The 23698-nt window shown below is 48.3% G+C and overlaps 1 long non-coding RNA gene across 1 annotated transcript; it reads right to left on the reverse strand.

The window, feature by feature from the left end:
• Positions 1-862: 862 nt before the first annotated feature.
• LOC111841414 (uncharacterized) lies at positions 863-11632 on the reverse strand. Its single transcript, XR_002837662.2, has 2 exons — positions 9924-11632; positions 863-1259 (listed from the first exon to the last, which is right to left on the reverse strand). It is a non-coding gene; the product is annotated as an uncharacterized lncRNA (long non-coding RNA).
• Between the last annotated feature and the right edge of the window lie 12066 nt (positions 11633-23698).

A 23698-nucleotide genomic window follows, 5' to 3' on the forward strand; every position in this document is an offset into this window, starting at 1 on the left:
CACCCCCTCAGCCCTCCCCACCTTAGCATTTTCACCTAATGACTTTAATTTCCAAGCCATGTATTTCTTGGGCTTTCCAATTTATCAGTCTCGCCTAAATGGCACTATAGATATTTTATTTCCAGCAGTTCATAAATCACATTGTTATCCCAGTCCATGTGTACCCAACAAAAGCCAATAATAGCCTACACAGCACACTCTGCTAACATACAAGCCTTGAGATAATGGACTTGAGTATCCATCAGACTTCCAACAAATACTACGAGAAACTGATAAAGTTTCCAATTTTTCCCAGTCGGTCCTGTGGCCCTTATCTCCAAAAATATATTGCTTTGTCTATTTTTGAATAGACTAACAAAATCCATCACTGTTTTATGGAGGAAAATGGAACTTGAGGAGAAATACAAATTAGACATGGACAGGCATCCATCATCTGCCCTGGTTTCCTCAAGGCCAATAGGAGTTGATAGTGATGCCCACTGACTTAGCAGATGCTCCTAACACCAATCAGGACGTTTCGAAGCTACTACATGGATCACAGGGTGGCATGAGCAACTGCCCTGCACTCAGTGTTTGAGAACATATCCACAGTGGCAGTTTAAGTTAAACTCTGAGAGACCTTCCTGACCAGTGCACCTGTGCTGCCAACTGATGAAGCGGATATAAAGGTCACCAGCGAACATGTGTTCATACCACACTGAAACCCCTACAAGCCCCCCTGCTTCCCAAGTATACACCTCCAACTCCTAGTAGTGGGGAATTAATGACCGTGAGTGCACAAAGGAGTAAGGAAATTCTCACAGGAACCCGTGTTTCCAAATGACAATGGCAGTAACTTCAAGGATTCAAAGGATGCGTTACCTTCTCGTCGTCATCAGAATTTTCTTTCTTATTGAATATTTCCTTAGATAATTAGAAAAGATGGATGATGACATCATATCCATCTGGACATTAGTAACCAAGTTTTAGACTTTGTTTGATCCACAACTTTGTCCCACTTCTTAGCGAGAGTAGCGATTAGCTCTCAGCAGATCCTTCACCGCGTACCCGGCACTCTCCGAAATGTCAATGACCGCCAGAGATCAGCTGCTCCGTCACCTTGCTGTTGGTTTACAAAATGATGAAGTGCAACCTTTGTGTTTGGCGTTGCCCAGAGGTGTTTCCTATTTTCATACAGCTCACATACCCTGTCGACGTGATATTTTATCCAGTGCCTCAGTATCTTTGGTGGTTCTGCTGTAGATAGTCACCACCATAACCTGCAAAGATATAAGTGAATATTTGAAACCGTTTCCCCTGTAAGAATATTGTTTGGGCATTACATGTGAAAACAGTTACATTTTGAAAATAATAGTTTTAGAGTTTAGCATTTAGTAAGAATATTAACCTGACACACTCTTGCCATGACACTGACAACACATTCAACAGTCAGGTTAGTGTTTTCCCATGAAAAAGCGTGAGTGTGCTTATGTCAAGGAGATATATAGCTATGACCTTTCTAGAACTTTCTTTAAACAAATGGATTGCACAGCACTGACTTAGGGAAACAGCATCCATAAATTCTCACCAGATACATCAACATGCTCACAGGCTTTCCCAAGGATTCATCCATTACGGACTCAGACTCAGTGCAGATTCACAGGACCCTGTGTTGAGTTCTCGGACAGAAAGGTCCAGACTGTGCTGACTAGACAGCAGCTTGTTATTTGGGTGTCAACTCTTGATTAAATGAATTTCGCAATCGAATCATATTAAATATGAATCACATTAGTTGAGGATCATTTTAATAAGGTATTAAGAATGTCGATAACTGAGAAAAAGGTGCCTCTGGACTAAGGTTTTCCTACATCTCCCTGATATATTTTTATTATACTTTTATTAAATTTGTGCATGAATGAACTAGAACAGTATTCAGCCTGATTTTCATTAAGGTACTCTGTATACTAAACTGCTAAAATACTTTCATATTTGGATCAATATTATAGTTGAGTACTAACAGTGTTCCTAATTTCAGGTGACAATAAAGCACTAACAGGATCAGTTTTGGTTGCTTAACATTCAAAACAACTGAAAACTGAGGCTGAATCTCTGATCTAACAGCTCAGCCCAGCATTATAAATTGAAATCAAATAATAAGTTGTTTGTTTATTCTGAAAACAACAATGTATTTTTAGTGTACTGTATAATGATTTCAAACTAAGAACAAATCAATATTAGGATGGGGTTATTCTAATAGAATAATCCTTCACGCTGCCATTGAACAGTAAATTAAGCAACTGTTGAAGGTGGGATATCTTTTAAGTTGTACAACAATAAAAACAATTGTCTAAAGAAATTTAATTAAGTTCAGTATAGTACACAATGAGAGATAAATCCGTATACCAGCCAGTCACCAAAGTCCTTGAGGTTCATTTGCACTTAGAATATTTGTTTGCATTAAGCTTGGACTCTAAAAATAGGAAGTTTTATGGGAGTAATCAGACAGACATTCATGTTGTCATACTGATTATCAGTCACTTGCAGTGAAAGAATTAATTGTGCTAAACAATCATCCATTAATGCCAATTAAGGGTTTCTACTGTAGGTTTTTAAGGCTGTAGTCAGCCATATAACATTCATAAATTAGTAACAAACAGGTAAATACTGTCGGTATTTTCTTTTTTCCAGCAAAATACATAGATTATGCTTCTGACCAAAATGCCATTATGATGAAAATGGACATTACCATTCTACCATTTACAGAGTGCATGGCTAATATGGATTGTCTCCTATTTAATTCATCTTGCCTATCTCAGCATTTTAATGTATGGGTACAGAGTTGATAATACTATCTCCAGAATATTTACAGTATTTATGGTGTTCACCGGCTACCCTTATCCTGTTAAGCTGTATTTTACATTACTAGGCATAATAAGCATTTATGTCATGATTTACTCCTCAACCACGAATTTCCTAGTGAAAAAAAAAGAGCTGTCATGGTAGACATGAAGATATCAGCGTGTCTGAGCTGTATGGAGGTGGACCTCCATGCACTGGAAGATAACAGGCCACAGAGCAGCTACCAAGGATCGGGGCCAAGATCCATCTTACTGACACTGTGGCCCAAGGCAAAATTCACAGATTGACGGCCGGGGTTAACCCCTGCTGGAGGCACCGGTGCCAGATTTGCCCGGAGTGGGATAGTCAGGGATTTTGTGCATGTAATCTTGCTAAGCACAAAGCGGTGATTTGCTCACAGCTTGGGCTTCCGGTGTCCTCTCAGTTTGCCCGATACTCGGCAGGCGAAAACCGCGCCAAGAGCCGAACAGACTGCAGGTGAGTGGCTCCACCTGGATCAGGGGCCGAGTCTCAGCCCAGGAATGTCACGCCACCGAGTGGCTTTCGGGGGGTGCTGGTAGTAGGATCAGACGGGGAGGGGGTGGCAGGGCAGACTGGTGGGAGGGGGGGTATTGCCTTTCCTGGCCTTCATCATCAGCCCACAATCAAAGCAGCCCAACAGGAATTCTTCCGATTAGCGATTCCAGCGTTAGGGAGGGTGGGTCATAAACGGTGGTGGGGGGTACAGACCCAAGATCAAGCAGCTTCCTGTCAAGTGATGGTCTGACTTCACGAAAAACTTTGTCGCTTTTTCCCCCCAGAAAAGACCCCACAAACCAACCTGTGTTAAGCGAGCAAGAGGTACCACACAAACCAGCCTGAAGGCGGCACTCCGCCACCTTCACCCGCCGCCGCTGGATGGAGGAGCTTTCTACCAGGATGAGTCCCTGTGAATTCTTCAGAACATCCGGGAGAATCTCTCACCATGATGGCTTCTCCTAGTTTTTGAATGCGAGCCGCGTCTCGGGACACGCTAGCATTAACGCTAACGCTAATGGCTGCCACTTTTGTTTTCCACTCACGCGTCCACTGGCATTTCAGAAACCCCTGTAAGACAGACCTCAGATCACCCCTTTTTAAAAGGGTCATGCTGCCTTTATGTCTCTCATCATGCACTTTTTAGTCAACAATAGGTTTTTAATGGGGTCTTGGTTCGACGTTGATACGTGGGTTGATATAAGAGTAATATGTCAGCGATGTAAAATTATATGCCAACATTTTTCACATGACGCCTTCTATAATTAAACACAGGCTGAAGATCTGTGGGCTGCATTAGGCCTCATTAGGCCCCTCCTACACCTTCCTTACCCTCGCACTTTCAGCGAAACACGGCAAAGTAAGAAACACCCCTCAGCAACCCGGCACCACACGTGCATCGCACAGGCACCTGGCTGAGGGGACAGGGGTAAACGCGACGTGACACTCGACCGCCCCGCATGCATAATGCAGAGAGCCGGCGAGGTTCAGCTGGTTGCCTTTAACTCAGCAGGAGGCAACTCGAGCATTCCCCAGGGTCCTAGTGCACCCGCACCCGCTTGGCAGAGCTGCAATGCTCGCACGGCCATGTACGTCCCCTGAAATCCTCTGGCTAGAAACATTACATTTAGACAGTAATTCTTGCCCTGCATTTTCCGCAAGAGCAGCACAAGATGAATGTTTTTGGGGTTGTTTTGGACAGTGAGCCCTGGACAGCGCAGAAAAAATAATAAAATCTGACAGTCCCCCCCTTCCTGGCAATCTGCCTGTGTCCCGGTCCCCGTGTAATCGAGAGCGCTTCACCGCAGCGACTCTTTCCCCAGCAGGAGACCCCCCCCCCCCCATCTGCTCGCGTTACGGCCCCCTGCCCAGCTCTGCAAGCGCGCTCTGGCCCAGTGAACGGGCAGCGGGTTACAGCAGGGCAGTATGGGTAATCCAGTGCACGCACTCAAGAAAAGCTCGAACACGCTGCCATTTACATCTCCTATGACTTCATTAGCATCCCGGCCCACATTTTATATGCAGCATCAAGCACCTGATGTCATCTGTTAACAATGGCCGCATAATCAACAGCTGTATCTCGCTCACATGAAAGGGATTATTTTAAAACCTCCTTTGATACTTTTCTGGTGTCTTTCTCTTGTGCGGTGAGCTCCTTGAACGCTGGAAATAACCAGCAAATTATTCACAGTTCAGAGCACCAGAGCTATGAGATGGTCCCCCCACCCCCCTCCCCCCACCTCCGTATAACAGGAAGCTTAATAAACGGTTCTGAAAATCGCCTGGAAAAATGTGAACCAGATATACAGATGTCTGCGTGTGTCCGTGTATGCGTGTGTGTGTGTGTGTGTGTGTATGTGTGTGTGCGTGTGCGCGGAACGTAAAAACTGACAGAAACTGCTGCAGAAATAGGCGTGAAGTCATCCAAGTGCAGGTGTCACTGGGTCACGTATCGACGTACGTGGGCGTGTATGCGGGCGAAGGACAGCTTGCGAGGCACCACGCGAAACGTGTCTGCAGGCGGGCGGATAAACCACCCAAGCATTCACACAGAAAATGAAGCCAGAAGCTTAAAAGGCTACTGGGGAATCGAGGGAGAGGAGCTGCCAGTGAGGAGATCAGACCCCCTCCTCTGGCGGGAGGAGGACCCTGGTGGAACATCTCCCCTTTGAGCCATCACACCTGGCCAGCATCCTTCCAGCTACTTCCCTCTAGGAAGCGTCAGGCGAGTTCCGGCCTCAATCCCCCCGAAAAGCACACATGGCTCCTGGGACTTAATCACCCATCTCTGCCCCTCCGAGATCCAGATGGCTCTGTAAATCACAGCCTCTTGTTCGCTGAACCCCGGGCCTTATAATCTGTGAGGAGTGCCACTCGCTTTCTGCATGGTTGAGAATTGCACCCCGTGCAATCACCTCTGGAAAGCTCTCTTTGTCGGGGGACCGCCGACCGTCCATCAGAAACTCACGATCGTTAAAAACTTTATGAGATACATCTTCAGTTCTGCTTCCTCGAGTGAGACCTGGGGATGGGCACTGGGGTGGGAGAAACAGCAATACAATTTAGGGTCGGAGCCCAGAGCAGGGCTCTGTGAGCTCTCAGGGCAGCCAGGGATCGGATTCGGAACCCGATGAAGGTACGTAATGCAAGTAGAGACTGGGAATCACTGACAAAGTGAAATTCTCCCAAAATTTTCCAAAGGGTACAGAATGCAGGCACCCAGAAACAGTATAGAGAGAGAAATAGACAGATAGAAGTGTCAGTTGGTGCTGTATGAAGGAATCCAAGAGCTGAGCACAGCTGAGAAGATGTGGAAGATCTGTGTAGGAAGGTCGGCTGTATGGCATGGTGCCAGTCTTCTCGAGGTTCAGCACCGGATGTTTGCGTAGGTGGGTCGGCGCCTCGCTGTTCTGATCTACTCCCAGGCCCAGAGCGGGCTTTCACCCACCTCAGCTAGGGATGGGGAAGGGCGGGGGGGGAGAGGCGGGAGAGGGGGCAGGCTACAGGTGCAAGTTATTTCATTTTCCATCTCCGCCTCGTGGAGAAACCGGCAGGGGAACGATTGTGTGCGATTCCGCCGTTAAGCTCAGAGAGGAGCGAATGTGGATCCTCTCCTGTTCGGACGCGCGGCGTGTACCGAGCGACAAAGCGCACGTGGCAAGCCAAGCAGAACAGCGTATTGATCAGTTTAGAAATAGCATGGTAAATATTTAACAGGGATATATAGTGTACAGGGAATGGCCTTCATCACCCTGCAACAGCAGATGAAGATGGAGACAATGGACACCTGGCTTGGAGTCCCAGTGCTCCACACCATCAGCCGGAATATGGTGTGTGTGTGTGTGTGGGAGGGTGGGGGGGGGTTTGTGGAAAATGCCAGCATGCTTTGTGAGATTTCAGCCTCAAATATCTACAGACCTTCCCATTATTGTAAAGTAGTGCCCTGGGTAATCCCATAATAATCCCATAATACACGCTCCTAAGCACCTGGATGGTGTTTATATTCAAAGCTGGCAGTTAGAGACAATAAATAGGCTGGTCACAAGCAATAACAATATAAAAATCATAATGGCAATTCTCCTGTAGTTTTACAAGATGACGTGGAACAGAATAATGGATATTTTATGATCCACTACAAGGAGGTGAGAGTCTTGCGAGGAGCAGGATTCATTGTTCCTCAACGTTGATGGATTGCGTTCCAGGCTGCATTGGTCATTTACAGTGCAATAATTGCAACCATAAATCTGCCATAAATGGCTGTACGACAGCTGTAAGAATGAATGGAGCAACGCTTTGGCAGGACCCAGCATGCTCAAGCACGTCTGTATTAGCCAGCAAGAAGGACCTGCATGACAGATTCCCAGACATCCACTGTACCTGTCAAATTGGGACGTTTTATTAATTTATCTGACATCCTTATACAGAGAACTTACAGTATAGGGAAGGGTTACAATTTGCGTGTCTTCCCTGGATTTTAACCCACAACCTTTGCATTTGTAGAGCAAGGTCCTACTCATTGAGTTACAGGAACTATTCAGAACTATAATATTGATGCTGCATCAAAACATTCTGCCTAAACACGACACTGATCACCTACACCAGAGTTTCACAAATGGCTTCACCTCAGGATCCACATTTGTCTTTGGTCGCGACCCACAATAGTTGTAGGGGGTGTGGCGGGGGCGCATGGCAGCAGTTAAAGTTGTCAACCAAGAAGGGAGCAAGACAACGGTAAGAGCACCAATCCATGATGCACTGAAAATGGGTCGCAACCCACTAGTTCAGAAACGCTAACTTACATGGCTCAGTATCACCGTGAATGCCCCACCCCCCGATCAGGTATGCGACCCCTCACTGCATTTGACGGACGCAGTCTACACGCCGATGCCGCACGTTGTACATCAGCCGCGGCTCGGGAGGGAGTGTGACAGCCAGTGGGTAATGTTTCCCCGAGTCGCATCAGTAAAAATCCACCTCCTGGTTCACATTTCAAACTGCATCAGAAGCTGCTTTTCCTGTGACTTTGCTGTAGTCCCCATTCAGCTGCAAAGTTACAGTTCATTCAAGGAGGCTGTTCTCATATTTGGTGCCTGTCTGACAGCGGGAGGAAATCGTTTGCAAAATGAACTTGGAAAATTTGGGGTGGGTGGGGCATTCTGACTGCGGAGTGCATCACTGGAGGTGCCGAGCAGTAGGTCGCAGCACTGCTCATGAAGAGAGGAGGATGATAAACACAGCCAGCCGCTGGGGAAGCCCGCTGGGACTTCTCTGATGAACCAGCAGAGAGGTCAGAGCAAAGCCATTCGCTAATCAGTGTGGACATTTTACTTGCAAAGTTGCACAGCTTCAGCAGAAAACTTTAAAGATCAAATGGCTGCCCTCTGTGCTGCGTGGCGACGAGTGCATCTCACAACAAGCGCCTCGCTATTCCGTTACATGTTCATTTGCAGTTAAATCCTCTGGCATGAAATGGGAAATATCCGTCCATAACCGATTCTGCAAGGCAGGGTCACAGTCAGCATGGAGTTTTCCCACATAGCACAGGGTATTAGGCAGTGGACACCTTGGGCGGGATTCCAGTGTGACACAGGGCACACAGCCTTAGGCCCTCAGGCCGCCAGGCCCCGCCCTCTAGGGGGAAACTCCCCTAGATAATCATAGGCTAAACAGTAACAACTTATTACATAATTAAATTTTGAATTCATTGCTGGTATTCAATCATGTTTCACCTGAATATGTGATTTTGGCCAAATATACACTGGAAATACCGTTAACCTAGACCCTGTGTTGGACATGTGATCACACAGTCTAGGCTAACAACCTGCCTGGCCATGTTTCTGTTAGCCGCTAGCTAGCATGCTAGGAAGTCGAGATAGTTTACACTTTCAGCGATTGGTGAGTTATTATTCTTAGTTATAGTTGCATCTGTATTACAGTAGCAGGCACAGTGATTCCCACTCTATGTCGGTCTATGTCGGCCTCAGCTGGGGCCCCAAATAAGTTGGCTCGCCCTGGGCCCACCCCTCCTGAGAGACAGGCCTGCACACATTAGAGACACCAGCTGATCCCACCTCTTCTGGACTGTGAGAGGTAGCTCGCACAAACACAGGAATAACATACAGATCCCTCACGCACAGAGCAGAGGGCAGGAGCTGAACGCCAGTACTGGAGATGTGAGGCGGGGGTGCTCACCTCTGAGTCACGGTATCGCCTTTAAAACAGGAACTATGCTCTACAAAAATATCTAGTTAGTTTAATGGTATTGTAGCGCTTGGCAGACTCAGGCATCGCAGCAGCAGAGACTAGACCGACCGAGACTGTTTTACACGAGGCAACTCTTTTATTATTGCACTTGAAAGGACTAACATAGACAAAAGTCACTAAACCGACACACATAACGAGTAACTCAGGGAGTTCTGACGCCAGATGGTAAGGTACACACACGGTGGGTAGTTGCACAATAGCTAGAGACACACGAGGACCGGACAGGATTCATACATGACACAGGTAAGGGCACATGCATACAACAACCAGGAACACAACAAGCCTTTACAATAACACAACAAGGGGCATTTAGCATTAGCAGTGCTAATGCTAATTAGTGGAAGCCATCCGACTGATGCTACAATATTATCCTGGTCTTAGACAGAAAAATACATGCTGACTTGCAGTGTCACCATAGAGTAAAAAAAAGACAATAAGTGTATATTTGTACTGTGTGTTGCTAATCAACATTACTCACTACTGAAAGCAATAAAGTAAAATCCATATGCACACACACTGCATACATGTAACTGCGTTGCGATCTGAAGGGTGCCATTCTGCTTAGATAACTACAATCTGCTCATTCATATTATTTTGTTCTTGAAAAATCTACTGTATATCACAGTCCCTTTTTAAAATACTGTCCGTCTCCTTAATTAAAATGTATACACTCATAGAAGGTCTGTAAACCGATCTTAGACCACACAGTGACCAACCCGTAACAGTCTGTTATTTGCTGAAGCATAACTGTAGGCCTGTGTGTAGTGACATGTTTACTGTGTCATACTGGTTTGCTAATTACCTACCTAAAGACCGGGGTTTGGAAACATGACCAAGGCCACAGAGCGGAATGCGTTGTCCAAAGCACTCATCGTGGTTGGAAGGATTTGGGCCTCACTCTCCATCTGCGGTACAGAGAACTGTTAAGAAACCCATTATACCAATTACGGGAATCACAGTCATTTCTAAAACTGCATATCCAGTGAAATATGCAATTATGAGAATGGGGGTATTCTGAAAGGGAACAAAGTTCACGAGAACTTCAGAAGCAGAGCTCCCGAAATGTCACAATATAAGTGTGCCTATTTGCAGGGTATTCAGGCATAAATATACCTATTATTAAGATTAATTTGCTGTGCGTATGCATTAAAGTGCCCACCACAGATTACAGTGATTTTTACCAAAGCAGCTCACATTAAGATCCGTGGACGTCGGCGCATCCGGCCCGTTCCGCAGCGCTTGCCATACCTGTGGGGCCACTCAGCCACCAGCTGTCCTTTGTTTGCTTCCTGTGACGACGTGAATCCACGATATGATATGAATTATGGAAAATCCATCAGGCCCGGCTGCCTGTACGGCTCCCGCTTTAATCTGACGCCGTGTTTGACCGCGTCCCGCTCGTCACTCTTCTTGACTGCCACAATAACAATTTATCAGCATCACTGCGGCGCCGCAGCCGCACTCGCCTTCCTGCTTTTTACAGAAAACATTTCCATAGTGTCATACGCTGATTTGCAATTTTCTTCACCTTTGCCTGGTTGCTATTTTAGACCTGTCCCATCTGGCGGAGGCACGCAGCAGTATTGGCCTGACGCTCTTTCCATTTGCTCTTTAGTTAAGTTGAAATGAGACTGGCCCCATCACAGGTGTGAGGCAGACCTAATTGACTCCTGTCTTCCTCTCTTCTAGCCACATACACCTGATGTCTCTCCGCCTGCTTTACCTGTTATATCATCCCACGGCACACTTCTGCCCGCTCTGGCGCTACGGCGGGTCGGCGCGGTTCATCTCCGCCACGCCGCGCATGAGCACGTTCCGTCTCCCGCCACGGTGGCGGAAAGCTTTTGTCAACAAGGGGCCTCATGAATTATTCACGTGTTGATTCTTTATGCTGTTAAACGCGATTAATAAAAATGCATTCTCCGGGCGGCCAGCGGCCCGGCGCGGGACGCTTCTGCCAGAACTGGAGTGTCACTCTCATTTGCATGTAACCGCGCGCTGAAAGCAGGCCTTGTTTGCTAAAGCCCCTCTATCTTGGAAGTAAAATGAATCTGTGCTGGATTCTAATTTGCTTGCCAACGGCTCGGAAATATAATGACCTACAAATGAGACAGGCGGGGGGGGGAATGTCACTTTCATTTTGTAACACTTATCTGTGCCGAGGTCCTCAAAACAAATAATTTTAACTCATCTGCTATTTGACAGAGTGTAAATTGGGTTTAAAAACAACAAATAAATAAATAAAGGATTAATGCAGATATTCCTTGACTAAAAGTTGGGTCTTAGCTACCGTGTTTCCTTCCAAATGACATAACAATGGCTGTAATTGTGTAAATATGAGGCCATTACTTGAGTTCGTAATTTTTTTGCCCCTGACTCTACCAGTCTACCAGTTTTCAGTGGAGGATCGGGTGGTAAAGAGGGAGGCAGAGACTTGGGTGGAGGAAGATGGAGACTTTGGTGGGGGAAGATGGAGACTTGTGTGGGGGAAGATGGAGACTTGTGTGGGGGAAGATGGAGACTTGTGTGGGGGAAGGCAAAGACTTGGGTGGAGGAAGATGGAGACCTTGGTGGGGGAAGGCAGAGAGTTCTATGTAAATGTGCCTTGGCTGTTGTTTCACAGTCCAATTAAACAAATGGGAAGTCAAATAGGTGGCCCCCACCTCCAGGGTCAGGGGTTCGAATCCACTCTATGCATCCTCTCCCTGTGACATGTAGGTTTCCTGTGGGTACTACAGTGTGCGTGCGAGCGTGCGTGCGAGCGTGCGTGCGTGCGTGCGAGCGTGCGTGCGAGCGTGCGAGCGTGCGTGCGAGCGTGCGAGCGTGCGTGCGTGTGCACACACCCTACATTCAGTATGGCATCTGGTAAGGGCAGCAAAGAGCGCTGCATAAACATGGTATAAACAAGGTATAAAGCACAACGGCCCTTATGTGTATTGAGGCAGGTGCCTGTGCTTATATTGTAATGCATATAAATGAATATGACATGATGATACTTTATTGATCCCCATGGGGAAATTGTCTTTTTGCCTGCCCTGTCCTGCTCTCCATGACACACATAGAGGCGTGAGCAGGCTTGGCCGCGAAGGGCAGCCACCTGCAGCGCTGCCCATGGAGCTGGGGGCTAGGGGGCCTCGCTGGGGGGCCCGCGGAGCTGGGGGTTAGGGGCCTCGCTGGGGGGCCCGCGGAGCTGGGGGCTAGGGGCCTCGCTGGGGGGCCCGCAGAGCTGGGGGTTAGGGGCCTCGCTGGGGGGCCCGCGGAGCCATGTGCTGCCCGCCACAGCCTGCGATATATGCATGTGATATAAGAGTACTTTATCATTTATGCGTAGAGACATTCTAACGTGACATGGATTAACTTTTGATGTTTGTAACGTTCTGTGGGTTACTATATGCAAATGCCTCATTAAAAATGTTTAAAAAGAACAACTAAAAATTTGATCCTCTGCTCTGCATTTTTATTATCATGTTCTAGTTTTGATGTGAATTTCCAGATCAAACAAACAAAGGGAGTGGGAGTGGCGTGAACGTGATCGCGAGTCGGCACTTACACAGACCCATTTCCTGGCATGCTCAGGTAAACAAGCAGGAGGTCAACAGCATACATAAATTAACTATTATCACTATTCACTAGCAGTGAACAAAAAGTTAGAAGTCTCTCTCGCACTCTCTTGCTCTTTTTCTCTCTCTTTCTCTCACTCCCCTTTTATTTTAATTTTTCCTTATTTTATTTTTTTTCATCTTTTTTTGAGTAAGGATTAATTGTGCATTTGTGTTAATAAAGAAGGTTTTAAAAAGTCTCACTCTCTTTGCTCTCTCACTCTCTCGCTCTTTCTCTCACTCTCTTGCTCTCGTTCTCTCGCTCTTTCTCTCACTCGCTTGCTCAGTCTTGCTCTTTATGTCTCTCGCTCACTCTTGCTCTCTCTTGCTCGCTCACTCTCTCTCTCACTCGGTCCCTCTCTTGTTCATGATCTTGTTCTCTCTCTCTCTGTCTCTCTCTCTCTCTCTCCCCAAGAGGCTTCTCTGGATCTCTGTAAAAATGGAACATGGATCACTAATTAGCAGTTGCATAAAAACAGGCTTCCAAGCTGCAGGTCAGCGGTCAGGTTACCCAGAACAGCTAGTAGCGGAGATGTTCGTCTGCTCTATTGGGGGCACAGGAAAGGACACATCGGCTGAAACGAATACGCTAATTAAAATGGAAAAATCTGATAAGCCGCATCAGCTGCAGTGGCGGATTTAACGGGAGTAAGAGCACTAAGCCGGGATGGAAGTAAGCTTCTGAAGAGCAGGATGATGGGAAGGAGGAGTGCGATATCGTGTCTGTGGGCCTCCTGAAGGAGCTCTGACAGGTAACAGCCCAGGCAGGAAACAGGAAGTCAAACATGCTCCGTGTAGACAGGTATGACACAGGCAGCCTTCCCGCTCACCAAAAGGCACGCGCTGTTCACACACAGTCACGTGCACGTTGGCCAGGCCTCTCTCTACGCTCTTCTGCTGGCCGAGTCTCCCTGGCATTACTGACTATCACACTCAGGCCAGTCCAGTCCTACAGGGTAATTTTTCCATAAAATGAGTTTGATCTTTTTTTTTCAGGTCCCAACCCCAGAGGAGGTATCCAGGGGCGAGGCCACAGGAGCACAGCTGAAGCCTGATTGGCCCCTAGAGTGCCACTCCCCTGTCACTCACCGATTAAAAACAAAGCATTGGCTAATGATAAAGTCCCGCCCCTCCCCGTATGAATTATGGCCTCTCTTATTCCCCTTACCTTAAAATCCTAGAATTGGCAAAACCTGCTGCTGACACCCTTCTTGGTAGGTCAATAAGAGGGTTAAACGTTTCTGAATGTAAAGTGGTGTTAACAAGGTCAGAACTGTGCCCAGATCTTCATCGTTGCCATGTAGACCCAGATGAGTCTGGCCGCTCGGGGGATTACCTTCAGACTGGCATTTGCACAGCTCTGATCTCCGTGAGGCATCGGCTAACCCATGTGGCAGATCAAAGGCAGTGCTGAGGGAGGATGAAAGACTTCAGGCCAGCCTCTTCATCAGGCCATGGGGTGTAGCATGTCTCACTGGTCAGATGAGAGCGCAGAGCATGCAGCTACCAGCACCCCAGAATCAAATATAACCGTCTGCTATTCCACTTGTTTGTTGGTTACTTTTGTCCTCTTACACATTGGAAATCATCAACCATCAGTCTTGGAAACCATGACCATCAACCTTGATACCTGAATGGTGGGAGGAAAAGCTCCATGAAACGCTGGCCGAGGAGGTGGTGGAGAAGGTCACGCCATGAGGTCTGACCTCACGAGCGGATCAAGGGAACCTGAAGGACACTGAAAGACAGACCGAACTGAGCACAGCAGCCTAGCTGGCGTCCACATGTGTGGAGCAGGAACGTCTCCTATGGTTATACCAGCTGAATATGCTCCTGTTTTAACCAGCATGGCCCAACTTTTCATCAGATGCTCATCGGGCTAGATGGAGCCCCTTGATTTGCTGATGATAAAGATCAGAAATCATCACAGGTTAGATAAGCTGAAGTACCGCATCCTTATGGTGAACATCCTTCCTCAGGGCCTGGAAGGAAATTTCCAGAGGCATTATGCGAGGACGACGTCTTCTGCTACTGAGCTTCTCTGAACATCATTTCTGTGTGGACCGGACAGAGAGGAGCAGCCTTCAGGTGTCCCTGGAGCACCAGGGGCAACAGGATCCTTTGGTGTGGAGCCAGGTGCCTGGAGGCCTTAAAATTGTCCACATGGTGGCGCTGGAAAATCTTATCTTGCGAGATAAGTAATCGGGCTCTGCCTTTCGGGGTGGGGGGTCGACTTCTGTGCTCTCCACACGTTAAAGACACTGCATCATGTAATAGGGTTGATAAAATGATATATGCATTGTGTTCCGAAAGTGCATATGATCCTGATCTGGATAAGCAGTTCAAAGGAGGATGGATGGATGGATGGATCATGACTTTTGAGGTACTCCTACAGGCATTGCAGGCAGACTGAGCCCAGTCTGTACTGATGTTTCAAACGTGTCTGTTCTGAGAACCAGAAACAAAGAAAATGGTACAACATGAAACAGGTACAATTTACAAGTGCATGTTAATTCTGCACATAATTGGTTTACAATGGAAGAAAGCGTGTGAATGATAGTATTTACAGAATGAGACAAATTACAGATGCAGTTTCATATTTAGACCCCCAGGGATCCTCTTAGTGCGCCCCCTGTCAGCATGACATTTTCTCCAAATATATATATATATATACACAGTTTAAATCCATTCATTTAATTTCTCCCCACAGGCTGATGCCTGAATGCCTCAGGTAGCCCTTTTTCTGTCAGAGTAGTATTTTGTGGGAATACTGGCTCTGTCCATTTGCCCCACTTACACACAGCAGGCACTTTGCACAAGTATCCAAGGCTGTCCCGTTCCTCAAGTAAGCCAAATGCAGTGCGCTTGTTCTGCACTTCCACACTTTGGCAAATACTACACGGAAGTGGTCTTCGGCTAAGTATATACTGTATACCACAATGCACCACATCACTGAACACCAATGTTGACATCAAACACCAGGAAATCTGCCAACTAATCGGAGCCCAGCACGTCTCCAAAGCCGTTTCAATGTTGGTGCACAAACAAATGTTTGCAGAACCTGGGCTGCAATGAAGGACAACCTGAAACACATCCAACATAAATGACCACATAGTTGTCCACCGAGCGTCTTGTCTGCCTCTTCAGATATCAAGTGTGTCCCATTGGTTTTTAGACATCCCTGCACACTTGGACTCTTTACATACACATGCACACTTCGCATCGTACGTCAAAATACATCACTATGGCCGCTACTTTTTATTACCAATCATGCACAGGGTCAGGTAGTTCTGATTTTGAGAAACCCTCCAAATTTTATCCATGGAAGGATCCCCTCAGATCTATGAATCATCACCAGGGACCCCCGCCCCCACAAATCTACTGAGGGGGACCAACGCCCCCTCAGCAAAAATTATAGATGGTTCCCAGACCCCACAAAATATTTTTCTGGCTATGAGTCAGCATCTACCATCCATCTCTGTTTACCAACACAGCCACATACAGTCCAGCACAAATCTGGGCATTTGACTGTTTGGCGATTGGAAGGAATCCACAAAAATGTGCCCTTACCAAGCATCAGCTATGTGAGAACAGGCCATGAAATCCTGCTTTTCCGCCGTGCCGTCTGTCGGGGAAACACTTCAGGGCCCTCCGCTTGAACTCCACTCTTACGAAAGGGTTTTTTTGACAACACAAAGATACCATAATAACACGGCAGCCAAAGTTGGAACAAGGAAAGTAAGGTATGATAGTTACAGATGAACAGGAGATAGTTACAGATGAACAGGAGGGCACCATGCTTAGCTGGAGAGGTGGATGTCTGGTGAGACGGAGGGGGTCTGATTCAGCGCCGAAAACCATCTAGAACAAAAGATGAAATGTATATGGGGTCAGTGAGGAAGGCCAAGGGAGACTAACAGCCGGTCATGAAGCAAAAATCGTCCTGTCAGAACGTAGCAGCTTTTAGTCAGGAAATTCCTGTCCTGTCAGCTCAACATGTTCACTGTCTTGCAGACGTCAGAAGAAGCTGTGAGCTGCTGAACGATTTCAGCACTGTCACGACACCACTGATCGCCGGGTGTGAGCCAGAGACCTCGGTGGTCACCTCTGCTGAACGTGGACAAAATGGCCACTGGCTTTAACCTCTTGGAGAAAATGGGGCTCGCAGGTTCGCCTCCACTGGTTATTCTCCTGGACGCCCTCCAGGGTGCTCGTGCCACAGGGGGTAATTGAGGGCTCCTTAGCAGGGCGTCTGGCGAGGCCTCGGATGGTGCCGCCTCAGCGTGCATTTCCACGAGAGCCCCCTGCTCTCAGGTGAATGGCAGCACTCGAGGCAGCCATTCACCGCCTCAGCGGCTTTTCATTTCCGATGGAGCGCCAACTCAGACGGCCCTAAATATGCAGATTTACATGGATAATTAAAAAGAAACTCATGTATGTAAACACTCCCAAGCCTCGTGAATTTCGACGAGCGCTGTACCGTATGAATGGTCTATTCAACTGGGGTGCAACGTACAAACAAGCACGAGCATAAAATAATCCCGCATCACAGTCAGTCTGAAATCCTACAATAAGATAAGATAAAATAAGATGAGGTTGTCTCTGTGACTTCTCCAGAAGCGATTCTTCTGATTCCCACAACCCTATGCAAGTTTGCTTTGGAAAAGCCGGGCCAGATCCAGGCAAAAAATATATACATGTATATATACACACAGTAGAGATCCATCCATTTTCTGTACCTGCTTGTCTTATGTGGGGTAAAGAGGCTACAGGCGGAAGGTAGAGAACATCCCCAGATGGGGTGCCAGCCCATTGCAGAGCACACTCACACACCATTCACTCACACGCCATTCACTCACACGCCATTCACTCACACGCCATTCACTCACACGCCATTCACTCACACGACATTCACTCACACGACATTCACTCACACTCACACACTCATTCACTCACCCCATTCACTCACACGCCTTTCACTCACACGCCATTCACTCACACGACATTCACTCACACGACATTCACTCACACGACATTCACTCACACGACATTCACTCACACACCATTCACTCACACGCCTTTCACTCACACGCCATTCACTGACACATGACATTCACTCACACCATTCACTCACACACGACATTCACTCCAATTAACCTCAGCATGTTTTTAGTCTGTGGGGGGGGGACTGGAGTACCTAGAAGACATCCCACAATGACACAGTAAGAACATGCAAACTCCACACACATGGAACGCTGTGCAAACTTGAACACTGGTCCCAAGGGTGTGAGGCAACAGTGCTAACCACTGCACCACCAGACTGCCCATATACCCAGTACATATACAGTAAATGCATATATATCTTCATAGCCTACAGGAATGGTTAAATGTATTAAATCTGGCTGATCGATCAACAAGTTTCACCAGAAACCAAATTTATAAATTTTCCCTACCACCTACCCCCAGTACCGACAGGTCTCATGCTGATCAGCAGATCATAGATACTACAATATTTTTAATTCTCTCTCATTTCTCCGTTGGCTCCAAAAAGAAGCTCAGATGGCCCGTTCGGTCATGCCGTGTCAGCATAAGGCCCCCAGAGAAATATACCCATCCCTGTCAAAGACGACGTGCTCTCGTAAAACTGCCTCATAAAACATAAACATGAACGTGTGAGTGTGCTGAGTAGCGGTAGGGTTGCCACCAGATTTTTTTTTGTTTGTGACACTGAATGTTCCTGAATCGTATATACGCATGAATAACATCCTCATATTCAGGCAGACCATTAATAAAAAGAGATTATACTGTGTCTGTTTAGGTAATGAAATACCACGCATTTCACAACAGAAACACACCAAGGCACTTTACATTGGTGTGCTGTCATACATTACTGCATCATTTACACAGAACACTTCAAAAACGGGGAATAAAGAAAGAAAGAAGGCAATGGAGGAGATGAACCAAAGACTCTCAAATAGGGAGAAAAAATCCTCTGGGGTCCAAGGTCACCTGGCTGCCCAACGCCGCGGCATGCTAACATTACATAGCATTCATTACATAATATTGGAGGTCACACTACCATTTGGCATCATAATTTGCCAGTCAAACAAATCCAAACTAACCTTTGGAGTGGTTGAATATTTTTGGTCAATGACTGGGTGTCCAGGAATTTTACAGAACTGAGGTGGCACCCCTAATTAATGGACGGCTCGCAGGCACAGCCGCGGCTGCTTGGGTGCTCTTTCTGACATCATAACAGCCACGGGATCGCACGTGGAGACACGCAAAGGCAAATGGAACAAACAGGCCGAGTGTGAGAGCGAAATGAAAAACAGGCTATGCTGTTTCGTGGTGGTAAAGAACTTCACACGCGACGCCAGGTAGCAGAAGGCGATCAAATGAGACACAACTCAGCCATTCAGAAAGCTGTGTTAGCCAGCGCCTGGACGTTGGCTGGCGAGCAGATTCGGACAGGCCGCACACAGGTCGCACACAGGTCACACACAGGCCATACACAGGCCATACACAGGCCATACACAGCTCGCACGCAGCCCGCACACAGGACGCAAACAGGATGCACACCGTTATCTCTGCTTACACAAACGTAACATGAAAGTTTCACAGAGCGGCCTCCATAATAAATGCCTTTAAGTGATAAATCAACTCCAAGAGAGACCTTTTCATCCCACTGCGATCGCAGTCGAATTCACTCCTCCACGTAAGATTCAGAAGTTCTTTAAAATCAACCAAAGAAATGACAAAATGGAGGGTTTAGCAAGGGATTTGCACTCTTCGTGATAGTCTGAAAAAAAAAATGACTACCGCTCCCACAAACGGCCTCCACGGAATCGTTGAGCAGGCGGAGGCGCTGTATGTGGGCCTGCCCTCTCCAGGCAGAGGCACTGCATGTGGGCCTGCCCTCTCCAGGCAGAGGCACTGCATGTGGGCCTGCCCTCTCCAGGCAGAGGCACTGCCTGTGGGCCTGCCCTCTCCAGGCAGAGGCACTGCGTGTGGGCCTGCCCTCTCCAGGCAGAGGCACTGTGTGTGGGCCTGCCCTCTCCAGGGTTGCGTGCATCTTTACGACCGGCCTGGCTTGAAATCAAAGCGTCCACGCTGCCCACGAAAGAGCAGCTCCTCAGAACGGCTTCTTTCACAACAACCAATCAGCTGCTGAGCGCAGGCCTCTTCCCTCCCACCCCACGATACGGGGACGCCCGAGTGGCATCCCCGACATCTCCTCGATCCGCTCCCCACCTCCTCGCCATTCAGGAAAGCCTCGAACCCGCGAAGACCCGCGATGGTCCTGCTCTGAAGTCGCATCCTGCCAATCCTGCCACACACCCCTCTGCTCGACCCGGGCAGGAGCCCAGCAGGAAGAGACTCCCATGCTCTGGATCACTGAGCCACAAAAGAACAAAAAATCAGTCACGTACCTGGCTGCAGGATGGAGAGCCCCCCCCCCCGCACTGGGATTTAAGCTCTACGCTGACTGAGAAAAAACATAAATACAGAGTAATCAATAATACCATGGCCTTCCTGCTGAAACTAAAACTGCCAAATATTATTCACAGAGGGTTATGGGCCTGGGGGGTGGGGGGGGCGGGGGGGGAGATGCCCAAAACATCCCCAAAATAAGCTACAAATACAGAATGAGGAATCGGTAAGAAATCAGGTAGATTGCAGCATCGTCTCCACGCAAGAGTCAGGCCAAATCCTACTGTAACTCCTTCACTTCTGTGTGTGTGTGTGTGTGTGTGTGTGTGTTTTCCCACAGACATTTAGCTATCCTTCTGCCAGCAAACAGCATGAATTATGTAACCAAGGTGCTTACAGAAAACCACCCCCCTCCCATCCCCAGTAAGATCCTCCTTTTTTTTGGACTCCACACCTCCAACTTCTTGGGACGAATATGAGAGGGAGCAGCTCCCAAGCCTCCCGCGGCCCCTGCACTCCCTCAGGGGCCCCGAGGGGCCCGCACCTTCAGACGGCGGCTCATGCTCCCTTCCTCCTCCTCTGACCTCCGGGTACCTGTCCGCAAATGAGCAGGAGATGAAGGGAGATAATCCATACTAATCCACACTAATTGCATTTTCAGTGGGGAGCGTCGCCGCTCTGCCGAGCCAGACCTTTGACCTTCATAAATCACACATATTAAATCGCATTTTCCACTTAATGCGATTTGCAGTTCACCCACGTGCTCCGACAGGTCCCCCTGGGGCGGCCGGCGTCACCAGCATCCCCAACCTCCCCCCCACTCTGTGTACGGAGGTCACGGTCTCACACCAGCTGGGGAAGAGGCACGCGGTACAGGATCTGCGACCAGACAGGAATACGGTCCATGCGACAGAGCAGGCTCACTGACAGGTGGATGGGGGGGGGGGGGGAGGGCACAGGCCCCCTATCCTCCAACGGCGTGCCACATTCCCACACAGCTGACGGTATGACCTGTACACAGGATGAGAATCACGTGTGTTCATTAGAGGCTGGAAACACTCACTCAGTTTGTGCACGCAGTGATTCCCAGTCCGGTTCTCAGGGACCCTCAGAGAGTCCACGTTTTTGCTCCCTCCCAGCAGGGAGCAAAAATGTGCAGTGTCTGGTAGGAAGCTGGGAGGGAGCAAAAATGTGGACTGTCGGTGGATCCTCAAGGACCGGACTGAGAAACACTTATTGCAATAATGATCCTATTAATAGGCATAATATACAAGGGAAGCTGCACCTCTGATTATATAAACACACTCTGGCCCACAAAGGCGGGTCTCTTAGCCCCGTGCTGCTAGCATGACTGTGGTGGAGAGACACCTTTAGATGCTGCGAGAATCGCCCAGTCAACCTCTAAAAAACCCCTTTGCGTTTCCTTTGGCGCTTTTTTCAGCACCGATTACAGGGGGACGTCGAAGGCCCCCCCAAGGGGACTATTCGGACAGTGACACACGAAAGCAACAACACGTCACCCCACCCCCAGCCTGTCTCTGAGTCTATTCTGAGGCGTGGGGGTGTTCGGGAGGGGGGTCAGCAGCTACCTCCTGACAGCAGCGGAGCGAGTGTTCCTGCAGATTCCAGACCAAAGATAGTCTATCGGAGGAAGAATTCCCACACACAGGATCGCCTACAGGGCCGGTCGAAAAGGCTCCTTCCTACTGAAATCCCGGCACATTCACATGCTGTCCTGGCTGCACATCACATCACACATTTCAGAGGAGCGGGCGTCTTCCTGAAATGCCGGGACGCAGCAGGACACCAGGAAGAGGCGGCCACTCACGGCGAACCGCACCGTTATTCCTCGCGGAACGAGAAAATGGTGTGAAGTGGATTTCGGCAATCCGGAGCAGATGGGGTGAGCGAGAGCTTACCATTTAAGCTGCTCTCTCTGTGTGGCCCTCACTGGTCTCATCACACCTTTGCTCTTTCCGCATTAGCTGGCCCGGCAAAGCGTGGCAGTGTCTGTGGGCACCTCTGGCAGGGTGGCGTCAGCCCAGCTCAAGCCCACAGAGTACCGGGGCCGAGCACGGCAACCATCGCTAACAGAATATCTGCCCCCGGTGGCGGAGTAACTCTCTGCGGGCGGTCGGTCCCTCATTTCCACCCACCCTGGAAACGTGGGTCTCCCTTACAGCTCCGCGCCCCTATTAAAGGCCTCCCAGGAGAACAGGAAGCCTGTCTCCTCCACCTCCCATGGGTCTTGTTATATTTTTATGGCCCTTCGCCAGCTGCCGTTTGCCCACTGGGTGAACCCGTAGGAGAAAGCCGGGGTTCCTCTCGGCAAAGCGAGGCGTCCGTCTGTTAGCGGCAGAGACTCACGGTGGAGCACGCAGCCTGATAAAACCCATGCACAACCAAGATGTGGGCACAGATACCTATCACCCCGACTATTATGGTCTGTTTAGTGCAAGAACGTAAACGTTAGCATGTAACTGGAACCAGAATAGGAGAGCAATTCCTCTCCCAATATTAGCTTTCCGTTCTCCGCAGCATCCCAAGGATTAATGAACAGAGCACGTTCGCACGGTGGCAGTGACACGGGAAGACCATCTGAAATTCTGCGATATGACACGAGGCGTCCAGCATCACGGGAGTAAAAACTACATCCAGAGACAGAAATTCAAGGGCAATTTCGAATGAGATGACGGACTCGGCGCGAGATTCCCAAGTGTGAAATGAATCCTGTACTCCTGGTCTCCATAAATTTTATGCTTTCAAAAACATTCATTTTTCTGGGATCTGCCGGGCAGTTCGGAGCCCAGAAACGATTCCTGTTCTTTTCACAAGCAGAAGATCAGTGTATTTCGCATTTATTTCAGTCTCTCGGAGCCTTAAGTGGAGAAGCAATCGGATCTGAGCCGGGGTTTCTATACTGTAATTCACTGTGACGTTCCGAATACCAGAGCCCCCGCTAATAGCAAAGGTAGCCCTTCTTTGGGGGGAGGTTTTCTTTACTGTCAATTGACTGCCGCATAAGGCCTAGAACGGAATGTTTTCTGCATATCCCGGTGACGCCAGATAGCCAGCAATATGTCTGGATTGGCTGTGATGAAGACCGAGCAGCAAAGGAGAAACGCTTCTCTGAGGATCACCTTCAGTCGGACCCTCCACCCACAAACGGAGACAAAACATCCGCAGAGTCGTCGCGAAGGCATGTGAGGAATGGTACGCCTTTGACCACAGTACCAGCAGATATGCGGGACGCATTGACATGGCTTTACCACATCGCCACAGGGCCAAGGATGTACTCCTCAGCTGTGTTGCACATAACTGTGTAACACAGCAATAAAGCACAGGAGGACACAATGGCACATGTTCGGTGTGGAATGGGCATAAGAATGTCGTGTCGGAATTACTTAGGAATCTACTGCATGTTCTGCATCAGCCGAAGTTAGACGATTATTAAACCTTTTAAAGTTTCCTCTTACAAATAAAAACACACTACAAGTTATCAACGCTAACGAACACGCCCGAGTATAGAGCGGTCTGTTTCGCCATCT

Source organism: Paramormyrops kingsleyae, chromosome 17 (assembly GCF_048594095.1).
Source record: "Paramormyrops kingsleyae isolate MSU_618 chromosome 17, PKINGS_0.4, whole genome shotgun sequence".
NCBI classification, from domain to species: Eukaryota; Metazoa; Chordata; class Actinopteri; order Osteoglossiformes; family Mormyridae; genus Paramormyrops; species Paramormyrops kingsleyae.